Source organism: Babylonia areolata, chromosome 2, assembly GCF_041734735.1.
Source record: "Babylonia areolata isolate BAREFJ2019XMU chromosome 2, ASM4173473v1, whole genome shotgun sequence".
In the NCBI taxonomy this organism is placed as follows: domain Eukaryota; kingdom Metazoa; phylum Mollusca; class Gastropoda; order Neogastropoda; family Buccinidae; genus Babylonia; species Babylonia areolata.
Genome location: NC_134877.1, coordinates 32,365,514 through 32,372,193, shown reverse-complemented (window position 1 = coordinate 32,372,193; position 6,680 = coordinate 32,365,514). Strand labels below are relative to the sequence as shown.

The 6,680-nt window shown below is 43.2% G+C and overlaps 1 protein-coding gene across 1 annotated transcript in view; it reads left to right on the top strand.

Annotated features, from left to right (window-relative positions):
- Nucleotides 1–6,670: 6,670 nt before the first annotated feature.
- LOC143279404 (uncharacterized) overlaps nucleotides 6,671–6,680 on the top strand; it is an 18,935-nt gene continuing 18,925 nt past the window's right edge. Inside the window, exon 1 of the mRNA XM_076583443.1 lies at nucleotides 6,671–6,680. This exon is cut by the window's right edge and continues 1,022 nt beyond it. The gene's annotated coding sequence lies outside the window, so the exon portion shown is untranslated.

Genomic DNA, 6,680 nt, shown 5'->3' with positions numbered 1-6,680 from the left:
GCTACCTCTAACATTACGTTGACAAAATTAATGTCCAACATCCAACATTCTGTTAACAAATGTCCAGTCTCAAACATTTAGTCAACTACAACGATAACAAAAATATAATGTCCAGTCTCTAACAGTTAGTTAACAAATGTCCTACCTCTAACATTTTAGTCATGAAATGTCCAGACTCTACCTTCAGTTAACAAATGACTATTCTCTAACATTCAGTCAACAAATGTACAGTCTGTAACATTCGGTCAACAAATATCCAGTCTGTAACATTATATGAACAAATGTCCAACTTCTAACATTCAGTTAACAAATGTCAAGTCTCTTACACTCAGTTAACAAATGTCCAACATCTAACATTATGTTAACAAATGTCCAGTCTCTAACATTCAGTTAACACATATGCAGTCTTTAACATTCTGTTGATAAATGTCCAGTCTCTAACATTCAGTTAACAAGTGTCCAACAGCCAACTCTCTGTTAACAAAATTAATGTTCAACCTCTAACATTCAGTCAACAAATGTTGTGCAGCCTCTAACACGTAAGTCAACAAATATCCGGTCTATAACATTCACTTAACGAATGTCCAACCTCTCAGTTAACAAAATGCTCGGCATCCAACATTCAGTTAACAAATGTCCAATATGTAGCATTCAGTCAACAACAAAATAATGCCCAGTCTCTAGCTTTCAGTTGACAAAATTAATGTCCAGTCTCTAACATTCAGTTAACAAATGTCCAGTCTCTAACATTCAGTTAACACATATTCAGTCTTTAACATTCTATTAATAAATGTCCAGTCTCTAACATTCAGTTAACAAGTGTCCAACATCCAACACTCTGTTAACAAAATTAATGTCCAACCTCTAACATTCAGTTAACAAAATGCTCGACATCCAACATTCAGTTAACAAATGTCCAGTATGTAGCATTCAGTCAACAAAAAAATTAATGCCTAGTCTCTAGTTTTCAGTTGACAAAATTAATGTCCAGTCTCTAACATTCAGTTAACAAATGTCCAATCTCTAGCATTCATTCAACAAATCTCCAGTCTCTTAACATTCAGTTACAATTAATGTCCGGTCTCTAACATTCAGTTAACAAATGTCCAGTCTGTAACATGCTGTCAACAAACGTCCAATCTTTTACATTCAGTTAACAAAACGTCCAAACCTCTTTCATTAAGTTAACAAAATATCCAACATTTCACATTAAGTTAACAAAATGTCCAAACTCTTACATTCAGTTGACAAACGTCCAACCAGCAATGTTCAGTCGACATGATTAAGAACTGAGCGATTAAAGTTTAAGTGATCACTTGCGAGAGCGAAGGTTAACAACTTCCCTCATTATCAAAACGACTTTGCAAGGACGTATAGTAAAGAATTACACAAACAGATAATAATGGAGTGGGGAGTTGGGGACGGGGGGAGGGGGGATTGGGAGTGTGTGGGGTGGGGGGGGGCTTTAATTCTTTCAATGACAGCTGATCGGGTGACCAAGGGGTGAAGTTCAATCCATCCCCGGTCTGATGGAGAAAGCCGTTGGTTTTCATACTGGGCTATTGATGGTGAGGCAATACAAGCCAAGATGCGTGTTCTGCGGCTCACTTTTGTTATGTTTCTCCTGGGCTCTCTCTCTCTCTGTCTCTGTCTGTCTGTCTGTCTGTCTCCCCCTCTCTCTCTGTGCCCTCCTCTGTCTGTTCCTCTTGGACCCGAACCCAGAACCTTCAGCAATAAACTCATCTTACAACTTCTTCTTCTTCTTCTTCTCACCCAGCTTTTTTAAAGAGTCATGTGGGCGCCGCACCACAGAACTGTTCACAAGATTCCTCTTGTCTGTCGGTTGTGTATTCCAGTGACAAGAAACTCTAGGGAGAGCTGGACAGTACAAGGTCTTCAGAGAAGAAGCCCCCCTCAGTCAAGTGTTTCGGCCCTTAACTCCTTACACTCTAAGGGGGCCGGGCCGCACCCAGGTGATGAGTATTGTATTACCGCCTTTTCTTTCTTTTTTTTTTTCCCCTAAAAGTCTGAGTCTCTGCAAACATTACACTGCCCGCGCCATTAATCAATGAAACAACACACACACACACACACACACACACACACACACACACACACACACACACACACACAAATGCCCTACACCACACCCAGCATGGTCACCCTTCACCCAAGCCCCGACTCCATCCCCAATGCTCACAGCTAAAGACGGCGAGGAGCATCGGGTTACAGAACAGCTGTGTACTGTGTGTGTGGGTCGGACAGAGGATGGTAACAAGGGGATCACAGATCGAGTGGGGGGAAAGCCCCTGGGTGGGCGGGCGGACGTGGGTTGAACTAAGGATGACTTCATTGTCTTCAGACCTTTATATATATATATATATATATATATATAAACAACTGTATGTTGGATGACGGTGGTGTGGAGTTGGAGGGTGAGGGTGGGAGGAGGTGGGGGCAGTGCAGGTGGGTGGTGGTCATCTACCGGGGTGTCTTGTGCTATGGAAAATACGTTTTAACTTTGACGATGTGCAAGCGATAGGGAGCAGTCATTGATTGATTGATATGGATACTTATATAGCGCCTGTCCTCGGTCGGAGACCAAGCTCTAAGCGCTTTACAAACACGGGGTTATTTACACAACAGGCTTCCTACCTGGGTAGAACCGACTGACGGCTGCCATTAGGCGCTCATCATTCGTTTCCTGTGTCATTCAATCAGATTACAGACATGCACACATACACACTCAGACAAACTTGTAACATTTAACATTTTACAAGTATGACCGTTTCATCTATTTACCCCGCCATGTAGGCAGCCATACTCCGTTTTCGGGGGTGTGCATGCTGAGTATGTTCTTGTTTCCATAATTCACCGAACGCTGACATGGATTACAGGATCTTTAACGTGGGTATTTGATCTTCTGCTTGCGTATACACATGAAGGGGGTTCAGGCACTGGCAGGTCTGCACATATGTTGACCTGGGAGATCGGAAAAATTTCCACCCTTTACCCACCAGGCGCCACCGAGATTCGAACCCGGGACCCTCAGATTGAAAGTCCTATGCTTCAACCATTCGACTATTGCGCCCGTGAGAGATGGGAAAGGAGTAGGAGTCGCAAGCGAACGATGAGGACATATCTATCTACCCCCCACCGCCCCCCCCCACCCCCAGCGACCCCCCACCCGCGCCCCCGCCCCATCCACCCCCATTACCACCTCTGTCTCTTCAGTCTCCTGTTTCACACACACACGCATTTCCACCAACACAAAAGTTCCTCGAAATTCAATGGCTGAGAGAATGCAGTGAAGAAAAGGATGTCGTAAACACTGCTGTTGGATATTTATCGTCTCTATAAACTGGTTCCACGTCTGTGTGATGCTGTGACAATTTCACTGAATCTGGTTCTTAAGGAACGGTGGTTCGGAACAGGAGCCAGACCGGCAGGGAGTGAATGAACGAGCGATGTTTTCAATGAGGGAAGTAATAAGCAGGACCATGCTCTTTAATGATTTTTCTACATTCGGCCCGAAGCCGTGTAAACGGGGTAAAAACTAAGAAAAAGATAGTAAAAGAACTGCAAAATGTTCACAGAAATAATGCAAATTGTTTAGATAGGCCTACAGACAGGGTATGTGGACACACTAATATTTTGTTGTTGTTGGGTTGTTGTTGTTTTTTTAATTACACACATAACCATGCACATGTATACAATCGAAAAACCTCAAGCATTATTCTAGCGTAGCGTGAACATTCACACACACACACACACACACACACCGAGAGAGAGAGAGAGAGAGAGAGAGAGAGAGAGAAGATGAGAATAACTCCAGTTAGAGAAATTTGGTCAAGTGCATTATCACAACATAGATAAGTAAACAACATGGAGACCATCACTGTAAAAAGAAACCAACAACAGTTATTAGGATTAAATATTACATACATTGTTTCGTACTTTCATTCCACACATAGCAGACAATATTTAAAAATGAATGAATAAATAAATAAAATGAAATAAAAATAAACATTATTTTTAATATGATTGTGAGCATGACGTACAATATTGCATACAGATTATAATTAAAATAAGATTAACTTAATTATCTCACAAGATAAACTGCATTAGGTACGGCAAAACACAGCCAGACAATCAGCACACACACACACACAGATACAACATTAGAGAGAGAGAGAGAGAGAGAGAGAGAGAGAGAGAGAGAGAGATTGTTCGATCCTCGGATGTCCACTTTTAATACAAAGCCTCGTCATTCAGATCTTCTGTCTTATCTACATCAGCATGCTACCAAAGTATGTTCCTTACATAACATACAACACAGCCATTACAATAGGTAAGACAAACAGTGCAGCAAAAGAGACGTCAGCAACAGAGTAAAAAACCTACCCTCTTTTACACACCCTTTGTCTTCACACACACACACACACACACACTTTCCCCTGCCGCCCCCCACCCCCACCCCCCCACCGTCGCTCGAAGGACAAACAACACTTCAAGTAAAGCACTTCACATCCCCCCTCCCGCTCTCCCCTCCCTCACACACCCTGTAGTTAGTTTCTCCTCACTCTCTCGATCACCACTTTTAAGCCCCGCCCACTTTTAGCGCTTGCACGAGCCGCGCACGCGCCGGGCGAGAGGACTGCCTTGGGCGGGAAAATGGTAATAATGGCCGCGGATCGTGCCGCACCGCGCCGCGTCGCGTCGCGTCGCGATGTGACTGTGCGGGGCGTGCGAGCGTGGCGCGGCGTGCGACTGCATGGTAGTGAGTGAGAGTTAGAGGGAAGCGGTGAGATACCTGCGATTCAATTTGTTCCGCTGAACGGATCAGCCACGCGTGAGATCGATAGGAGGTTACTGTTATTACTTTAGTGGTGGAGGAGGAGGAGGAGGAAGAGAAAGGGGTGGCGTTTGGATCGGTATGTTTGTGGAGCCGGGGAAAGTATAATCCCCGCAGAAACTGAGAGGTATTAAAGTTCGACAGAAAGTTGAAAATTGCCCTCCCTACCCCCCGAAAAGAAAGAAACAAACAAACATAATCCCTTTCGAACGATAACTACATTTTCTTCGACTGCGGTAAGAAACTTGAGGAAAAGACTGTGAAACAGCACAATCTGAACACATAAACATACTGACTAATTGTCTTTTTTTATGTAAAACTATTGCATTTGTTTGTTTGTTTGTTGTTGTTGTTTTATCGTAACAATATTTGTTGAAGAAAAAGGGATAATTACTCGAGTGGCTCTTTCATTTAACGTAGCTATTAACCACAAGCGTTAATTTGGATAACACGTTTTTGTCAAACCATCAGACCTTTCTTTTTTCAAGTTTTACCTCTGTTCGATTTTTATTCATCTCCATTCTCTGACACAGAGAGAAAGACAAACAGATAGACAGGCAGGCAGACAGACGAACAGAGAGAGAGAAAAAAAAAAACAGAGACAGAGAGAGACAGAGAGAGAGACAGAGAGAGATTGATTGTGTTTATATACGAGTTATCCTGTATTGCTAACGTGAACATGAAATTACATAATCTGTGTGTGTGTGTGTGTGTGTGTGTGTGTGTGCGTGTGTGTGTGTGTATATATAACCACACACACACACACACACACACACATATATATATATATGCATATATATATATATATATATATAGAACAATAGTGGTCTTTTAATGTCTTTAAAACGTGTAATTGAAATGCAGCAATGAAGAAGCCGTACTCTAGAGAAATTTTGCTGCATTTTAATTATACGTTTTAAAGACATGAACAGACTACTGTTGTTCTTATCTGTATATTTAACCGCTTGCGGTATTTACTTCAGTTTATTCTACAAGGGAACATAATCATCTCTCTCTCTCTCTCTCTCTCTATATATATATATATATATATATATAAACTTGCCTGAAGAAGCTGTTTTTACAGCGAAAATTGGCTGCTTTTTAAAAATACAAGTTTTAAAGTCACGAAGAGCCTACTGGTGTTGATATTGATATATATATATATATATATATATATATATATACAGAGAGAGAGAGAGAGAGAGAGAGAGAGGGAGAGAGAGAGATTGTGTATATATTACAATCTTTACAATTAATTTTGTACTTTAGTTCCAAATGTCTCAACCAACACAAACTGCCAAACAACACACAGACCCGACAGACGCCCACGACCGCACGCCCCCACACACCGCCCACCCCTCCTTGCATACCCCTCGTTTCTACCTGAGCTGAACCCTGTCACACCTGGTTTCCACCCCCAACCCCCTCCGGGTCCCCCATGCCCCATACCACCCACCACACACATCCACCCCCTCTCCCAGCTCACCCCCCTCCTCCCCTTGCTCTCCTCCCCGCTCTTCAGCCAATCCCACCCCCATCCCCTTTATCCCCCTCCCCCGGCTTCCCCCGCCCCTCCGTTCGCGCTACCCTATCATCATCAGAGGCTGCAACAGCAACAACAGCTTTGTGCTGAGACAGGACAGGGAAGCTACTACAATGGCGGCGTACTGCTTGTTGGGGAGACAGAGACAGCTAGCCAGCGTATAAGACGGACGGTCAGTCACGGCTAGCCACAGTCCACTGCTCACATCACCTGCTGTCAAAACCCTTCAGTGAACGTCCAGCTTTCGATGTGTAGAAGGGGGAAGGGAGGGAATCAGTCTTC